We start from the raw sequence: 20319 nt of genomic DNA, 5'->3' as shown, positions 1-20319 counted from the left end.
GCAAAATTAAGTTGTTAATTAAAATAGAAAAAGTGTAAATCGAGGACTGAGGGAAAATAAAAAAGGATGTTTAGCAGATGACAAGTCTTGACAAAAGAATAAGAGCTGATACTTAACACTGAGACCCTGCACTCCAGCCTGTTGGGAAAAGGAAGCTGAAGTGTGCCTAGTTTGAGTGCTCCACTAGGTTACAACGTAAAAGCATCAGCCCTGTGTATTGAGAAGAAAACTTGGGATGATACTCAAGGCTGAACTGAACTGCATTCATCAATAATAGTTTCCAAAAACATTTATATTAGCATTCTAATTACTATGCATATGTTCTAGAGAAACAGGAAATTATTTGTTTGCAAATGACTTTAAATCTAGGACTAATTAAGATGTAAAACCTGAAGTCTGTCTTATTCTCAATGTGTATCAAAATACTGAGTTAACCAATCAATGCTCCATGTTCTGGAATTATTATGATGTATCTAACTAAAAAAATTTCTTAATGAGAAAAGAAGTTATGACATTCACATATAGATACCCAACATCAGATGTATCCTGCTTTACTTATCACTTCACTGGTATTGAAAAATCCATTAAAGGCATGACTTATATTATTTTAGTTTTATAGTTATCTCCCAAATAATTTTGCTAACCTTATTTATTGTGAAGCTTTGCTTATTAGAGTCATGTTATTCACTTCCATCAAAACTATGTAGCTTCCTTGTGCTGATTCCTGTCCATCAAAAAGGGAGCATCCTTTTTTGGAGAGATGCTGAGTGTCCCTGATGTATCCAGTTCATCTCAAATTAGTCCTCTGCATCTCAGGAGATATGAGCTCTATGGATGTTTTGAAGCTTTGGTCTGCTGATATCCCCATAGCCAGCTTCTTGGAAAGTTTATCATGACCACCTAGAGCCTAGAAATTTAAAAGTCTAAAAGTTACTTCAGATTTTTCCTCTCTTTCTCCTCTTCACCAGCTGCCACCCCACCACTTCACCCCTCTCTGGCAATCTGCAGTTCTCATTTGTATAGAGATTGAGATCAACATTCTCAAATATGGCCACTGGCATTCACATAGCTCAGGTGAGAACTGTATATGGATGTACATTTTCCATATGTCTTTTTAAACTAAATCTGGCCCTAGGTTGCCTCCATACTTGGAGTTCTCAGTATTGCACTGCAACTAACTTACTGTGTAAACAAATTGCAGCCTAAGAGCATATTCCTGTAACAAGTAGCTGAGTTTCAGCCAATCATATCAGCCAAGCTTCAGTCAATCACAGGATGCTTAAATGATCAGCACATATCCAAACAAAGCAAATGTTACTTCACACCATGGAAAGTAAGGCAAATGTGAGGCTGTAACCAATCAAGTGCTTTCTGTAGATCACTTTGTCTGTCTATAAAAAGTGTCTACCCACGTTGCTGGGTGAAGCTCTCTGAGCCACTCCTGGTTCTGAGGGCTACCCAGTTCATGAATCATTTTTGCTCAGATAATCTCTGCTATGTTTAATTTTTCTAAAGTATTTTATTTAACAGTCTTCATATTTAAATGGTATACATCAAGCTAACGGATAGTTAAAACATTTCTAGAATCTTAAGTGGGTAAATTGACCTTTATTTTTAAAAATTATATTAAAAATATATGAAGCTATGATTTTATGTGACTAATATTTGACAAAATATCAGTCAAATAAAAGATAATAGATTCAGAAAATATTACCAAAAATTAATTTTGGTAATATCTAATCATATAAATCATATAGTGCACGTCATTTATGTGGTGATTTCCCTTATCTCTTAAAGCAGTATCAAGATCTATGTAATCAGTATTAAGTTATCCATATTTGAAAGTTGATAATGCTGGAAGATTATTTAAAAAACTAGAAGTTTGTTCAAAGTCTCTTTTTAAGCAAGACTGTTCCTTCATCTATATGGCCAGGTAGGTGAGACTGGCTAACAAGAGTAAGCTCAAAAACCAGGCAAGGAAAAACTTTGATGGTTCTTGGTATGATCTCCTGCGATGTATGAAGCAGGCTGTTTGTTCATAGGCTTTAACTCCAAGCACTGCAGATTAAATTGTATTGTTGCTTAATATTCATCTAATGTTCTTTATTTGAATAGAATTTATTGTAGACTTGATTGAGTATTCCAGAAACTCAGTGTAGTGACATTATTTGTGTGTAACCACACAGACAATGCCCTTATGAAGGAATATGTGTCCTCATTTTTTCATTCAGTGCTGTTTTGGATCCTCTTATTTCCTTTAAGCTTTAGCACTGATATCAGACCTGGGACTCCAGGCCGACTAGGCACCAGAAATAGCATGGCTGTTTCTTATTTGGATGGTCTCAGTAATTTTTCTTTTGTAGCCTGGACCCTAATTATTTGCCAGTTTCCTGACATGAGTTGTAAGAAGTTTGAGGGCATTGGCTAAAAGTCTGATTTCTACATTAACAAAGCCATAGGGCCTAACAAAAGACCTAGTGATTTACAGACTCAAAATAAGTGTTGACTAATTACTGCATTATAAAAAAAGACTCTTTGACAGAATAAATTTCAAATATTCTTTTTATTTCATTTATTAAAGTTTTGGAAGATACACAACATAAAATTACTACCTTAACTATTTTAAGTCCAGTGGCATTTAGTTTAAGTACATTCACATTGTTCCACAATGTGAATTCAACAGTGTGAATGTACTTAATGCCACTGGGCTTAAAATAGTTAAGGTAGTAATTTTACGTCATGAAAACGCCTTTCTGTAATCACAATAGCCTTTACATCATCCACTTCTAGAACTCTTGGAAAGAGCTGCAAAAATTGAAACTCTAAACTATGTGCTCACTCGACAATGACTCTTCAGTTCCCCAGTTCCCCAGCCCCCGGCAATCACCGTTTTACTTTGTCTCTCTATGATTTTGTCTGCCTTAAGTGCCTCATATAACTAGAATCATGCAGCATGTATATTTTTGTGATAGGCTTATTTCATTCATCATAATGTTCTCAAGGTCCATTCATGTTATGGGCTATGTAAGAATTTGCTTTCTTTTTAAGGCTTGGTAGAACTCATTGGTGAAACCATCAGGTTCAGGGCTTTTCCTTGTTGGGAGATTAGTGATTACTCATTATGAATTCACTCTCTTTGCTAGTTACAGGTGTATTCATGCTTTCCATTTCTTCATGGTTTATAGCCTTAGTAGGTTTTATGTTCCTAGAAATGTGCTTATTTCCTCTGTTACCGAATTTGTTGGCATAAAATTTCTCATAGAACTGTTGTAGAATTGGTTTCCAATTCCAACCCATGTTTCCACCTTTATATCTGATTTCAGAAAGCAGAATCTTACCTGTGTCTTACATTTTTCCAACAAAAAGTGGAGTTACATATCATTATTACAATAATGTTAGTTTTATAATTGCCCTGGTATTTACCTTTACTAAGATCTTTATTTCTTCATAAAGCTTCCAGTTGCTATCTAGTTTCCTTTCATGTCAATCTGCTGGTCTCCTTAGCATTGTTTGCAGGGAATGCATATGCTAATAAGCAATTTCAACTGGTATTTACCTTGGAATGTTTTCAGTTCTCCCTCATCAAAGTACAGTTTTGCTGTATGTTGTGATTTTGAATAACAGGTCTCTTTTCTTTTCCTTTGTCTTTCTTTCTTTTTGTTTTCTTTTGAATTTTGTGTATATCAGCCCACTGCCTTCCTGCTTCCAAGTTTCTGATGAAAAATACGCTGCAAATACTGTCAAGGATCACTTGTACATGATTTGCTTTTTTTCTCACTGCTTTCAAGATTCTTTGACTTTAGATTGATGATTATAATGTGTATCCATAATGGACATCTTTGGGTTCATACTCCTTGGAGTTCATTGAGATTTTTGGATGTTTATGTTCATATCTTTCATCAAATGTGGGACATTTTTGGCCATTATTTCTTTAAACATTTTCTTTGTTTCTTTCTTTTCTTAATCTGGACTCCCACAACCAATGTGTTAGTCTTGTTAAAATCTCACAGGATCCATAGGCTCTGCTTGTTTTTCTTCAATCTTTTTACTTTCTGTTCCTCAGACTCAGTAATTCCCATTGTCTTATTTTCAGGTTTTCGGATTCTTTCTTCTGCTTGTGCAAATCTGTCATCGGGTCCCTCTAGTGAATTTTTGATTTCAGCTATTGTACTTTTCAACTCCAAAATTTCCTTTTGGTTTCTGTCTCTTTATTGATCTTTCCATTTTGTTCACACATTGTTTTCAGGACCTTCCCAAGTCTTCCCTTAGTTCTCTGAGCATCTTAAGAGATTTGTTTTAAAGTCTTTTCATAGTAGATTCTTCCCTTCCATCAGCTGTTTTACAGGGACAGTTTCTGTTGGTTTATTTTTTGCCTTTGAATAAGTCATACTTTTTTGTTGCTTTGTATGTCTTTTGATTTTGTTGTTGAAAGCCAAATATTTTTATTTTAAAATATAATAACTCTGGAAATATAATTCTCCTCCCTCCCCCAGAATTTGCTGGCTTTCTGTTTTGTTTATTGTTTTTGTTTTGATTATAGTGTTGCATTGTATGTATGCCAAAGATCAACCTAGAGTGCAAACTTGTGGCCTTGTCAGGTCATTGCAGAGCCTGAACCTTTTCCTGGGCATGGATGGTAACTTCCTAATTTCCTTTGTATGTATAGTTGCTTTTGAATGCCCCTAGTCATCAATGTCTAACTCCTGAAAGGAAAAAAAAAAAGGGAAAAATTAATGGGGTAAATTTGGTGTCCCTTTACATTTCCTGAAAGTCATTTAGCCAGAGAGGGAAGTGCTTGCAATACTGGGGAAAGGTACAACAAAAATGGCTCTCCACCTTTTTCCAGTAGTCAATAATCGGAACACAGATCCTTGATACTCAAAAAGCAGGGTTGTTTTCGTCCTCTCTGGCTTCCACAAGCTCTGTGCAAGATACTCCAGGAACGCATGCACAGCTGCCTGTCACAAGCTTATAGGATAAATAACAGGTAGCCTCTGCTTAACTAAGAGATAAAATTGGTTCATATGAAACATAATTGACTGTCCACACATTTTCCAAGAATTTGCAAGCCTTTGATCGACTTAGGAGTTCCAAAAATCACAACAAACTGAGTCTGTCTGTGAAATTGTTGTCCACATGGAGAGTTAGATTGCTGACGTCTTCCTCTCTGCCACCATCCCAGGATGCCTTTAAAAATGTTTTTGGATTATCAAATGTAACCAATTCAAACCTCTTTTTGCACTTGTATGGAATGAAGTCATTTACATGCAGAACGGTTTCCAAATCTCTATCCTCAGGGATTTTAGGTTCCGAGTATGCAGATGAAAGTTAGACACATAGATCTTCAGCCAACAAAACAGTATAGACAAAGTTCTGGGCTACTTGGTATGGAGACTCCATGCGACGCACGTTCAAAGAAGACTGAATAGTGTGGCCTAGAAACTTCATGGAAAACCCAGTGAACTGGGTTTTGAAAGATGATTGAATGTTTCAATGGTTGAAAAACAGAAAAGCCAGTTCCCACTTAACATAGACGTAATACATTATCATCATACTTTCCTGTGGCAGTAAACTCGTTGAAGACTCAGAAGAAGAGTACTAGTAGAGAAATCATACAAAGTAAGATTATATAGGTAAGATGAAATCAAATAGGTTGTTTAAAAAAACCTTAAAACTATGAGAAGAATTTGGAATAGAAATTAGGAATTCAGCTGTCATTGGAGATTTTGAAGATCTAAGAATTATTTTTTATTTATACCAGCAGATACTCCTGATTGGTCGAATTATTGTAAAAGTCACCTATTAACCAGAAAGGTGTGTGTGTGGGGGTGTGTGTTTGTGTGTGTGTGATTATTAGCATTCAATAATGATTCATGAAGTTGAAGGAATCAGTTTAAGATAAGCTTTTTGCCTCATAAAACTTTGACTTCTCAAACCTAACATTTTATCCTGAAAAAAAAAAAAAAAGTTTCTTTTCTATGTAACAGTCATGCACATGAAGCACAACTAACACAGAATGTGGAGTTGGAAGCATTTCAAGGGCACTTGATAGAATAGCTGCTTTTGCCCTAGTATGGTGACATTTTGGAAACATCTGAAAATGTCAGTGCAACAAATCCAAACTTAAAACAAAATAGATGAAGAGTTTGAAGCTTTGCAGGCTGGAAATTATTGAAGCCTAGTTGAAATGGACTGAATTTAGTGTCCTGGTGTTTTGTGTCACTTTACATAAGGTAAAGTTATGATTTATTCAAATTTCCTGTTAAGTGATGAGATTTTTCAAATTCGTGGAAAAAAGGGTATGAGATTTTAGCTTTCGCGCGCGCGCGCGTGTGTGTGTGTGTGTGTGTGTGTGAGAGAAGAAATCTGTAAACCTATGAGAACAGGTAGCTTTCTGCACAGCCAAGAGCTAATAGTGGTTCCTGTGTCCTGAGGGCTCACTACCTGTCTCATCTTGTTCTGCAGCTTTCTTGTGGATCTCATTTAATATTCACCACTATCAAAAGTGGTAGTTTTTGTTTGTGTGCTTGCTTGCCTTATGCTCGTTCTTGCTGAACACATGGGGAGACTGTAGAAAAGTCAGGTTAAATAATTGACCAAGTTGATCAACTGCAAGCAGTCGTACCAGAAAAAAACAGTGTGACCTCAAAACACATATACTTAGCCATGAAGCCATACAGCCTCACTTATTTTGCCCGTGTACTTCAGTAGTGCTTGATAATCAGTAAAGCACTAACATAAAATAGCAAGAAAAAAATCTGCAGTCTCAAAACATGTCAGAAATTGTAATATTTGCTGTTCTGTTTAGTCTTTTGTGTATAATAAAAATTAGTATTAATCTTTAATAGCATAGTGAATATATGAACATATTATTTTTACTAAAAATCAAAATATTGATAAGACAAAGTTTTCCTTTTGCCACACCCCCTAAACCCACACCCCTCCTTCTCTCTCTACTTACCTGAGACATTATTGCTATTAGCTTAGTGTCAATTCTGTATACCCTTTACAATGTATTGACATCCATATTATACACATGCACGTGTATATGTACCTAGAAAATATATAGTATTTAATTCCATAAAGAATATTCAGTATATATCAATTTTCACATGCTTCTTTTCAACAATACATATCTGTTTCAATTTTTTAATGTACTACATAATTCTGAAGTGTGAATATGGTTATTTTATTCAGTTATTATCTTCTTAATAAACTTTTATTTTTGTTTTTTTGTTTCAATACCAGTTGTCCATCAGACTCATTGTATATATGTATGAGTTCTTATCTAATAAAGATGCCTTAGAGAATTATTGAGTCCTGTGGTGTTTGTGACTTGATAGCAATTCCAAATTGCCATTCAATTTCCCTGTGCCCCTCTATCAATTTATTTCTCCACAGCAATTTATTTCCCAATTTCTCTTTCACAAGAAATTGATATAGGAGTATCAATTTCCCAACAAACTCACCAAAATTTCATATTTTCAAAAACTTTAATGTCTGCATTCTGGTATATGAAAATGTTATTGTTTAATCTGATTTATCTGATTGCTAGTAACTTAGAAAATCTTATTCCATGTAGTGTTACAGTTTATATTTCTTTATAATTGCCTATTTATATTCAAATTGCCTGCTTTTCTAGGCATTTGATTGCCGATTGCCTTTTTTATTTTTTGTAGTTTTTAAGACACTAAACACCTTTTGCCTGCTATGAAACATATATGTAGAAATATATATATATATGTAGCTAAAGAGTGAGAAGTTAAATTTTATTTTTCATTTTTTATCCTGATTTCACATTTTGGAGAATAAAATAATAAGTAGCTTTTTGAGAAAACTATTATGAGCCACAAAATAGCTTTGAATAAAATCACTTAATAGGGTCGCACTTTTAATAATGTCAATTAAAGAAATTATGCAGTGTTTATTTATGGAAACTTGTTCAGCATCCTTGATTTGTAGTCAGATGGTATGTGAGAGCAATATAGATTAACATGAGGGACCATCAGATCCTGATAATTTACTGTCTCAAACGTGCAAAATGGGAACATTATTACATTCCAGTAAAGGCTTTGTTGTTGTGTGTTTCACTGGGTTTTGGGGAACTGGAGTGTGACCTGCAGGCACCAGATGCCTGGGCAGCTCAGGGCTGTGATCACAGGCAGACTAGAGGTTGGAAGGGCACAATGGTAGAAAGAGTTCACTGAGAGAAAGAAGCAAATGTGGCTGGAGCCATGCAGAGGGGAACACAACAGACCGACAGCCCAACAAAAATGATCTGTGGTTTAGCAAAAGGTAGGCTGCCCCTTTTTCCCTAGGCTTACTCCAGACACATTATTTTTGATGGGTCCACAGCCCTGCTAAAGGAGACACAGCCTTCACTGCAGTTAATTATAAAGTAAGAGCAGCAGCATATGTGATGCAAAGGGAAAGGTCTAGGAGCTTCATTCCTCCACTTACCTTGACCTGTAGAGAAATTACTTAAAACAACTGATTGCCGCCTCCATTCTGTCCTCATGCCTATTCCCATACTCTCTACTACCACAAAGATGCGTATGTGTGGGAGTCTCAGGTTATTTTCCTTAAACTGTCTGCCTACTCACTGAAATCCCTTCGTGTTTAGTGTAATAAGTGTAGCACCTATTAATAAAGATTGTGGTTATCCAGCTTAGTAAAGTGGGCCTAGATCTCAATGTACAGACACTGTCTGAGTAAAAAAAAACTCCTGGAAGAAGTGCATAGTTTCTTTATGGGAATATTAAGAATGATGTTATTGGCATAAACACAAATGTGACTTCAATGAAGAACCCCGGAGGAATATTAAATAAGACAAAGGCCTATCAAACACGGATTTAATAACTTCCGATGTCATATATGTGCCTACTTTTTCATTCAAGATTGAGTCTTTCCCTATCTGGTCTCAATCTGGCTATAACTAAGTGATATAAGGACAAAGAAAAGAATTAGAAAAAGACAGTTATTAAAAGTTAGAAGAGTTAGAGCCCAGGTATCTAAGTGTTGACTTGCATTAGTATGAACCCAACCTCTTTCTAATCTCTAATCTTCTCATTGGCTGTTTCAGGCTGCATCTTATTTTTACAGATCATGTTCTTTGCATATTTCTGTCACCGTCTACCTCTCTCATGTTACGTTCTATTTTCTTAGGGGGGGAAATAACCATACCCGTTCTAACCCCACTGTCACCATCTTAAATCAGAGAAAGGGACTGAGAAAAGCACATAATTACTGAAAAGAAATGTCCTTAACAGTCATTCATCAAAAGGAAAGATGGTAGAATCCAGAGCCTCCTTTCCCAAGCCTCAGTGTAAGCTTCTTGAACAGATGGTTCTTTTCCACCCTGGTATTTTGCATGTTTTTTGTTTTGTGTTGTTTGTTTTGTTTCTTTAATGCTGTAAGTTCTAGAGTGCATGTGCACCATCCGCCCTGGTATTTTGAAGGGCGTACAAAACACATTTACAAGAGTTGACCTCTAATGCATATTCACTGAAGTCACCCCTGTTTCTCATCCCTGTGAATGTTCCCTGGTGCTCTGACCCCTCCTCATCTCAGATCCTACTAACTTAAGACCATTAAATGGTTTTTCAGAAGATAGCATGATTACCTTTGCACATTACTCAGGTGGTTTTTACTACAGTGTGGGGGGGAACCAGAGCGGGATAGACAGAAGAAGTCAGTCCAGGAAGAGAGTTCTCACAGTGTCCCAAGCAGGAGATCAAAGCCTGTGTTTCCACAGGTAAACAGGGATGAAGCAGATGGACATATGAAATATTCAGAAAGCCAATACCTAAAAGATCAGGAAAGAAGAAAGAAATGTGATAATGACCAAAAAAAACCTTAATTCCCTGAATTCTGTAAGTTGTGTCGGTATAAGTTTGTCAAATGAGAACTCAGACCACATTACTGATACTGTCTAAGTAAATGGAGTAACAGCATCCATAGAATCAACATCCCATTTTTATGGCTGTATTATGTTTGAATTTAACAGAGACTATAAGTAATGACTACCAGGCGTCGTAATTCAGAATGTTTCATTCCGTGCCACGTGGAGAACTTTAACATCACTTCAGAATAACTCATATAAAGAAGCTTCATTGTATTAGATCTCGTGCTTCCTAAAATGTTTTAGAGACTCTAAAAATGATTCCTCCTATAAGTTGCCACGTATCTGAATAATGTAGAGTTTTTCATTCAAAAAAATATTTTCACACACTTTAGAAATATGTGAATGATGTGAACCCCTTCCCACTGGGGGACCCAGGCAAGATGGCTCTCACCAGCCATAATGGAACAGGGCTGGGGCAAAAAGTTGGGTATGTGTTATCAGAAATTGGCCACATGGAACGGAAAAGATAACATACTGAGCTAACAGGAGGATGGAGGATAAGGGCTGAGCATCAAGTATAAGCAGCATATCCAAATGTGCTGTTAGAGCCAGAAAGCTGGTTTCATCGTACATTACGACAATGAATGGGAAAAGGCAACAAAGAGTTTACAAGGCACCTTCTCATACAGCTGTTCATTTAGTTCCTCAAACTCATCCTAGAGAGAGAAACCAAACAGAAATAACATCTTCCATTTCATGAGGGTTTGGGATTACAATGAAGGGTAAGATGCCTAAAATAATACCTAACACATGATAGGTATTTGATTATACGTTGACTTCTGCTTTGTACATGCATGCATGCATATCTATACATATGTATGTGTGTGTGTGTGTATATATATATAAATAATGTCCCCATATGAACTAGTGATGCACCTCAAGTGCAGCATGGAGAATTATGAAATCACATTATGAACCATGAAAACAAATCTATGATCAACTGCTAATGTCTAACTCCCGTGAATACAGGAGCAGTTACCCAGTTCAGTATCTTTGATTTCAAAAGTAACTCAGGAGTAGTTCTGTGTTTGCCTTTGGCTAGGCCCCATGTTGGCTTTAGCAGTTCGCGGAAACAAACTCGAAGTCCCAGGAACATCTTGCATGCTCCCTAAAGAAACTGTTAAAAGTAAAGAGAAGCCCATTGAACACGATCCAGAATGCCAGCTCCAGTGTCTCCCCTGAAATTAAAGTGGTGCGTGAACTTGGCCAGCATATATATTTGTTGCCGGTTAGTAGTTTCTTAATAGAAAAAAAAAAAAAAGCCCTTTGGACTCAATCATCAGAAGACTTTCTTTCTAGTCAAAAATGATCAATGCTCCATATTTTTGCAACAGTGATCCTTACAGGTTAATAGTAATATTCTTACCTAAATGATCAGTGTTTGATTGTTCCCCAAAACATTCGATATGTGTTTAGTCTCTCAAAACCTCCTGAAGGAAAAAGACAAAGGATGGATGGCCAGAGTAATTAATTTCACATGCATCAAATTTGGGGGATGGTAAAGGTAGAGGTAACTGTGTGAAGGAGGGCAAAGATACGATGAAATCTGAGATAAAATTACTTTCAAATTATATAAAATCTTTCAAAATCGCTGGTTTGAAAAAAAAGTCAGTTTATGCAAAACATATAATCTTCAGTGGTAGATCTATGTGGGTAGATAACATTTGTGGAGTTTGTTCAGCCCACTTTGGTGCCGTGTTTCTAGGATTCATTTTGTCCAAATCTTACTTGTTCCTTCTTTCATTTCTCATAAAGCAAAATAACATAAAATTATTCTACTGATTTTTCAGGCTTTTATGCAAATAGATTTCTAACCCAGCATGTTTATAAAAACAGACGGGATAAAACAATGACTTACTTTCAATACAATTTCCATGCCCTCATAGTCCCCTTCTAAAGGAGGCCGACTCCTTTGAAATCTAAGATCTACAAGCCATGTGACCTTGGGAAAGTTATTTAAATTCTTTGAGCCTCCATTAAAAAAAAAAATCTCTGAAGTGAGAATAATAGCACAATAATACGTCATGGATTTTTGTGAGAATTAAATTAGAATATGGGCACATAAGTGGCCAACACATGCTATACATATATCTATAAGACAATTTTTTTTTTTTTTTTTTTTTTTTTTTGAGACGGAGTCTTGCTCTGTCGCCCAGGCTGGAGTGCAGTGGTGCAATCTCGGCTCACTGCAAGCTCTGCCTCCCATAAGACGATTCTTAAGGCAGGAAACAGCACATCAAGGAAGCTAAATACCTGAACAAAGATTATAGTAATCACAAGTGGCAGAGCTGAGACAAGAGAGAGCCCACACTTCCACACTCCCAGTTATCACACTGTTTCTATACAGTTTATGTGGCTTCTCTGAAACCACTACCATAAGGAAAAGTCCAAAACGTCATTAAGTCATAATGTTTAGATTTAAGAGTTTTGTTGAAGTTGGGCCCCATTGTTCTACAGAGTGGGCTTAACCCTCAGGAAACAGCATGGAAGACTAAGAGTGACTCATTACACAAAGAACAAGAAAATTTTCCAAGTGTAAATATTCCTATCTCAGTCTCCTGTGTGTGATCATCTTTATTCAGATGAATTCTGGCCCCCATCCCAAGCATTACTCATTATTTCCCAGCCAGTACCCCATCATCACACTTTCCATCTGATCTCTGCTTTTTTTTTTTTTTTTTTTTTTTTTTTGAGACGGAGTCTCGCTCTGTCGCCCAGGCTGGAGTGCAGTGGCTGGATCTCAGCTCACTGCAAGCTCCGCCTCCCGGGTTTACGCCATTCTCCTGCCTCAGCCTCCCGAGTAGCTGGGACTACAGGCGCCCGCCACCTCGCCTGGCTAGTTTTTTGTATTTTTTAGTAGAGACGGGGTTTCACCGTGTTAGCCAGGATGGTCTCGATCTCCCGACCTCGTGATCCGCCCATCTCGGCCTCCCAAAGTGCTGGGATTACAGGCTTGAGCCACCGCGCCCAGCCTGATCTCTGCTTTTCAAATGCACAGCCCAGGTCTCTAAATCTTGACTTGCATTAGTATGAACCTGACCTCTTTCTAATCTCTAATCTTCCCATTGGCTTTTGCAGGCTGCATCTTGTTTTTTCAGATCACGTTCTTTGCATATTTCTGCCACCAATATCTGCCTCTCTAAGGTTAGTTTCTATTCCGTTAGGGGAAAATAACCCTACCTGCTCCAATCCCACTGTCACTCATCTTAAATCAGAGAAAGGGACTGAAAAAAGCACATAATTACTGAAAAGAAATGTCCTTAACAGTCATCATTTCTCAATGTGGCTCTGACTCTAATATACAAAGGCAGCATTCTTTGATTACTATCATCAAAAGCCCATTACTCCAAAGAGGACAGTACACATTTTGAATGATGCTATTAAGGTGTTTTCGTGGCAGAAGTTGCTAAATAGTGAGTACTTTACACCCATCTAGTCATGCAGGGAGCATTGAAATATTTAAAATATGAGGCAATCAGGCACTGAACCTAATATTTACTCTCTGAATCACTTAGCTGTATTTTATCGACTCCCCTGGTCTTCTGAATTTTCATCAACAGAAGATACATCATGAACCCCTCCAGTGCGGGGGAAGGTCATAACAACAACTTCCAGTGACTTCCATGGTGATGACATTAAAATCTGAATGATACATTCATTTTCTGAGATATGCTGTTCCCTTTTGAAATGAGGACAGACCGAGAGTTCATCCTGAAGAAAATCAGAATAATCTTTTTTTCTCTGCTCTTAAATCAAGCAGAACTTGTCACTGCCTTCTGTGTTCACTTTGCATAATGCTATTTTCTTTCCCTCTTGCACATTTCCCCTCCCCACTCTACCCTGCTCTATTCATATATTGATCAAGCAGGATATGTCAGTTCAACATATATCTTCAAAAATCATGAGTGTGTTCATTTCTTAAGAACCTTGGGTTTATATCTAGCGATAGGTAATTCACCTCAGAGGGAAAGCTTCACTGAGCTTATCATGCAGAGGGCATAGGTAGAAGCGAAGCCTAGGTAGACAGCAGGAGTTCCGTGGAAAAAGGACAGGTACAGGGAGGCTAAATTGGGATTCAGCTCTTGTCAGTTTGCAAGTGTGGAATGCTGGCAAATAATGTAATCCACCAGAGCATTTGTGTGTTAATCTGTAAGTTTAGGGCTATTGAAAAGTAAAACTAAAAGTTTACAATGAATGCAAAACACCTTAGTTACTGTTATTGTTATTATTATAGGTACAAGTCTGGATGTTAAACTTATTTTCCATTAAACAATACACTTGTTAAGAGTAAGTATTATATCATTCATACTTGAATGGTTTGACGATAGACACGGGTCAATAAATGTAACTTCTTGTTGATTTTGGCCTTAGATACTGTGTTTGAAATTTGATTGCTATCTTCCTGCTGCATTTTCTAAGAAAGAGAGCACTGATTTTTAATTTGCTTATTTGTAAAAATGGAATTAATAATACCTACTTTACAGTTATGAAATTAAACTCGTGTGAACATGGACAGCAAGTTGTTGGTACATGGAAGAAATATTTTTTAAATAAATTTTTTTCTCCTAAATTACACTGACTTTAAAAATATTCTTATGAAAATAAAAATATTTAAAATGTATTAGATTTTTAAAATAAGGAATGAAAGTAAAAACATTTACAATATAAATGATTTTTGTCTTTGACTAGAAACAATACAGAATGTTCAATATCAACATACGCACAATCAAATTCCACATAAGGCTGTGACATTTGTGCATCACTTGATTGTTAAAAATCATTTTGGCTTTGAGCTATGTAGCTGCCAGTTACTACAAATCAATTCCCAACGAATTGTATCGTTACCTATTTCTTAAATTGTGGACTAAAACATGTTATTATTTTGCATCCTGCAGGGATGTGGAGCAAGAAATTGAATATATTTGATTGCATCAAGAGTTGAAGTTAATAGAAAGACATTTTAATTTGAACTTGGGAGATGTTTGTCTGTTCTCTAGGTCAAAATCATGATATCACAACTATTTAGAGGAATTGTTCCTATGGTGACTTAAATATATATATATAGTTCTTTAAAATAATAATTCTGTTATATATAGTATGATATGTAATATATATAACAGATGTTATATGAGGAAAAATACAATGGAGATGCTGTTAAAAAGAGTTGAGTCCCTTTATCACAGTAATATGCTTTTGATATGTTAATGTGACAATAATATAAGTGAAATCACATAAAAACGCCGTAAATGTGCCCTGGTCTTAAGTCATTTGTTCAAGCTAATTTAATATTCTTTTCTTTGTTGCTTGCAAAACCCCACCTACTCTGGTTTTTCAACTACCCCAGCCCAATCCTAGCATGCTCTACCTCAGAGCTTCACACTCACTGTTTCTGTTCTCCCATATCCATGTTTTCTTCCTTTGTTTTATTCACATGAATGCTGAAATATCCTCAGAAATGCTTTGCTTTCTGGGCAGTATTAAATGGTATACCAGTTACTTCTTATCACTTCCCCTGCTGGCTTCTTTTTATTTACTTTCCTTCCTCCTTACATTCTTTCCTCCCTCCCTCTCCTTTCTTCCTTTCCTTTCCTTTTCCTTTCCTTTTCCTTTCCCCTTCCCTTCCCTTTCCCTTACCTCCCCTCCTCCCTTCTTTGTTTCCTTGTTTTTTTCTTTCCTCCTTTCTTTTAATTTTGGTAGTATTTAACTATCTTTGTCACTGGACTACATATATAGATTATTTTATCTTAATTGTCTTATTCCTCCACTTGTCCCATAGGACAGACACCCTGTTTGGTTTACTGCTGAATCCCAAGCCCTATAATAGTAGTTACTACATAGTAAATATTCACTAACTCATTGTTGAATAAATATTCTGTTGGAAAAAAATGAAAAAGTATCATTAGTAGGCCACTCATGTTAAGGAATCTCCAAATTTAGAAAGCAAACTTTTTATATACATTGGAAAATAAATCCAGGGAATAGCACAGCCTGAAACATAATAAGGAGAAATTTTATGGACTTATCACTATCAGATACAAGAAGGCAAGAAGCTAAAGGGGTTGTACTCAAAGAAGATAAACGATGCTCTTTTCCCCCACCTTGCTCACACAAAGTAGCTTTCTACCATGGTTTCTGCCCAATGGACAAATTGGTGAGGGGAGAACGCTGGGGAGTTCACTTTTGAATACTGCTGTCTCATGGAGGGGATGAGAGCAGGATAGTCCTGACACCCAGAGAGAAAATTGAGAGGACCACTAGCCATGTGTGTCCTGGGCTACTGAGCAGGATGGCTTTGCACATAGTTTAGAAGTTAAGCAGTAATTTGATGAAACGGAATACTTAAGACTCATCAATACTTTAATATAAGCAACAATATGAAAAGAACAGAAATCAACAAAAAGGATATTCAATAGCTGAAGAATTCCGATCTTCAAGATATCCAGAGAATACTACATCTAGTTTATAAATTATGAACTAAAGTTATCAGAAATTAAAAACGTTTGCAAAATTAAGATTTAAAACATTTAACAGGTTGTTAAGCAAAATGGATATGACTGAAGAGTGAATTAATTAGAAGATGTATCAAATTTATTTTCTAGAATGTAGTACAAACAGGCTGAGATATGATGTGTCTGAATGTAAATTTAGAAAGAATAAATTCTAGATTATCTGGATGTAACAGAAGATAAATAAGATTCATATAGTACAATATATGTATTCTTAAAATTTAGTGTCAAGTTGAAAAAAAAAAAAAAAGCACTAAAATATTTTGGAAGAAATTAGGGCCTTTAAGCCAGAAAAATTAATATCTTCCAAAACACTAAGGACATGTTAACATGCCTACAAGACTTGAGAACAAAACAAAACAAAAAAGTCTTATCTTCATGTGGCTTAGTCTGTTAGGCACATCCTGAAGATGTTGTAAGCATTTTGTTGGAAAACCCCAGTATTCCTGTCACATGAACCCATGACATGCCTAATATGTCTCTGCAACGGCTCATGGAAAAGTGACAGAGATAAATGCTGAATGCATGTTTGTGAAATGCTGACCCACTGTGGGATACAGTGAATGGGAGAAACACAACAGAAGACAATGCTGAAAAATGCCTTCTTTCCAGAGTGAAAATGCTTCGTCTCAGAGAAACCTAAGCAGGACTCACCAGGAGAATAATTTTTCTCTTCCCATGTCTTCCATCAAGATACAGACATAATTCAGTGACAGTATTTGTCTCTCTATGTGCCATTCTAAGAAAAATTCCCCAAGGGAAATTTAACCTGCTGTGTCTGATCGCCTTAACTAACTGCTCTGAGGACTTTAATGCCCACAAAGCTGACGGAGCCTTTCTAATCAGTGAGCTGGGGCTGCTATTTGTCCTAGAAATCACAAAAAGACAACTTCAAAGGATTGAAGCCAAAGTAGAAAATTAGGTCTTGAAATATTTGAATGGTGCCTGAGCCAGAGTCAATGGACCATTCCCTCCCTTGCTTTATATATTGTGCAGCTCTTGCTCATTAAATATCACTGAATACACCCAACAGCTCTTTAAAAGATCAAATGTCTGAATGGGAAAGATCATTAAAAAGTGATCTGTGTCTCTGAAACCAGGAAATAATTCTGCTAAATAGAAACCGCATGGGGTGAGAAGCCTACATCGTCATTTATTTTGTAATTTGGGCTGTTAAGGAAGTTTTATAAAATTTCTGTGTAAAAAAATAATTTGCAGACCTTATAACCCCAAAATTACACTTTGAACACAGCTCAATCTTCCCTTCTGTAGACTGATGTTGAGGCAGGAACTGTGAGAGAAGCCAGATCTGTAAGAAACCTCTCATTTCTTGGAAACTTTCAAGTAGTTTAAGAAATGAAATCCTCAGAAGTGTTAGTTTCCAACTATGTAGTAATTTTTTCCTCTAAGTTGTCATAGATCATTAAGTTCTATCTTCTGATAGGCATGGAGAGTGCTAAAGGATGAGGGCTGCACTCAGAGGAGCAAATGTCATTTTTGTAGTACCATGATTGTTACTCTAAATGGAACTAAAAATGGATTGGGAATGTAAAGTTCAGTTGACCATATCTGGTGACAATATTAAGGCATGGAGAACTTTCTGAAACCTTAAGGATATTGGGAACACTCAACATTGTGTGTAATCGTATTTAGTAGGAGACCCAGATAGTTTTTTGAGTCATAGAGTTTTTTCTTTTATTATTATTTTAAGACAGAGTTTCGCTCTTGTTGCCCAGGCTGGAGTGCAATGGAGCGATCTCAGCTCACTGCAACCTCTGCCTCCCAGGTTCAAGAGATTCTCCTGCCTCACCCTCTCAGGTAGCTGGGATTACAGGCACCCACCACCATGCTCAGCAAGTTTTTGTATTTTAATAGAGATGGGGTTTCAGTACGTTGGCCAGGCTGGTCTCAAACTCCTGACCTCTGGTGATCCACCTGTCTTGGCCTCCCAAAGTGCTGGGATTACAGGTGTGAGCCACCGTGCCCAGCCTGAGTCATAGAGTTTAATTAGTCTTCTTTCAGCTGTTGCTCACTACCTCTTTGACCTTGGATGAAGTCAGCAAACTATCTTTGCCTCAGTTCAGGGTTGTTATGACAGTTATTTTTGTTAACATAGCGTATAAAAATACCCAACATGGTGAATGAAACACAAAAGTTACTATGAGATTGCTAATAATATGGGGATGGGATGGGAGAAGTGATAATACTTTTAATGATGATGGTTGACTCTAAAGGAATAAATAGTCTCCAAACATGTCTATCATGTAACTGTCATTAAATAAAGTAACTGTCACTTTCTTCAGCATTATTCTTAATCTGATCTCCTTGTATTTTTCTAGTCTTATCTCAAAATATTTTGTATATAACAGTTTCCTTTTCAGTTGGTCTCCCTTGTCTCTAAAAATGTCCTCCATTTTCTAACCCAAATATCATTTCTCAAACTGATCTATGAGCTAAGCTGCATATGGTCTCTCTTTTCTGCTTTTGTGCAAGTTCTACTCAGATGATTCTCTCTCATGAAGTAATCTGCTGCATTGCTCAATAAAAAAGGTTTCTGGTTACTCACTGCTCACTGTATATGGAGCATCAGGTATGTATAATGTGAGTAGACCTTTTAACAACCTCTACTGGATTACCAGCTTTTAAAATGCAGAGGCTGTATCTATCAGTTGTGTTCCATAGAAGGAATGGCAATTCTATTTACTTTTTACTACAAAGTAAGTGTGAAAGCTGGTCACTAGACTTTTATGTTCTGGCTTGTCAATGACTTTTTCTTATGAAAAGCAAGAAACGTTTTCTCAGCATCAAAATATCAACTTTTTCTTCCATTTTTTTATTGTCATTCATTTTTATTTTGCTCTTTCATAAACATCCATGTATTAGGTCATCTTAGAATCGTGCTAATTGTTGCAGAAACATTGGTAGGACAGACCAACATAATCCTTACCCTTGAGAAGCAGGAAGCCATCCAGATCAGACGTAAGAACAGTCAATTACACTAGGGTGTGATAAGTCCTCCCTCAGAGATGTATAAAAAGCCAGGAGAAGGAGCTCTAGTATGGAACAAGCCAGTATGAATACATAGTGAGTATCTATGACAGATCGTTAGATGAATGGATGGATAGGTAAGGAGGAGAGACAGTCAGTCAATAATTTGTATAGTACAAATCTGTGGAATATAAAAATACCTATAATTTTGTCTGGGACAAATGCAATTATTTTACCTTCTTTTTTAATAATCAGGTTTGTAAATGACAGTTTTTCATACATTAAAATGAACCCATTTTAATTAACATTTTAATGAATTCAAGTAAATTTAGTCATCATGTAACCAAGACCAAAATCATGATATAGAATATTTCTCTCAACCTTCATCTCTATTGCTTTGCTTTTCTAGAATTAAATATAAATGTAATCAAACCACTGTTTGATCTAACATTTTGAGTCTGTTTATTTCACCAAACCTAAAGTATTTGAGTTCACCCAAGTTACTTTGTGTCTCAATAGTTCATTCTTTTTCACTGCTGAGGAATATTCCATCGTGAAGATGTACTACAGTTTGTTTATTCGACCCTTAAAGGACAATAGTGAGGGAAGATTTTGGTGAATATGAACAGAGCTGCTATAAACATTTGTGTATAGGTTTCTGTGTGAATAAAATGTTTTCATTTTGTATTATAAACACTATGTAATTTGGGAGTTTTTCTTACTATTTTTAAACTGTAAGAATTATTTGTATATTCTGGACACAAGTACTTTTTGTGTACTTGTGTCACAGATGTGATGTGGTAGGGTAAATAATGCTTCCCCTGGCCAAGGATATCCACATCCTCATTTCTGGAACCTGTGAATGTTAACCTGATATGGTAAAAGGACTTTGCAGGTATAATGAAGAATTTGGACATGGGG

The sequence above is a fragment of the Chlorocebus sabaeus genome, chromosome 10, assembly GCF_047675955.1.
Source record: "Chlorocebus sabaeus isolate Y175 chromosome 10, mChlSab1.0.hap1, whole genome shotgun sequence".
Lineage (NCBI taxonomy): Eukaryota > Metazoa > Chordata > Mammalia > Primates > Cercopithecidae > Chlorocebus > Chlorocebus sabaeus.
This window is presented reverse-complemented; position numbering follows the sequence as displayed.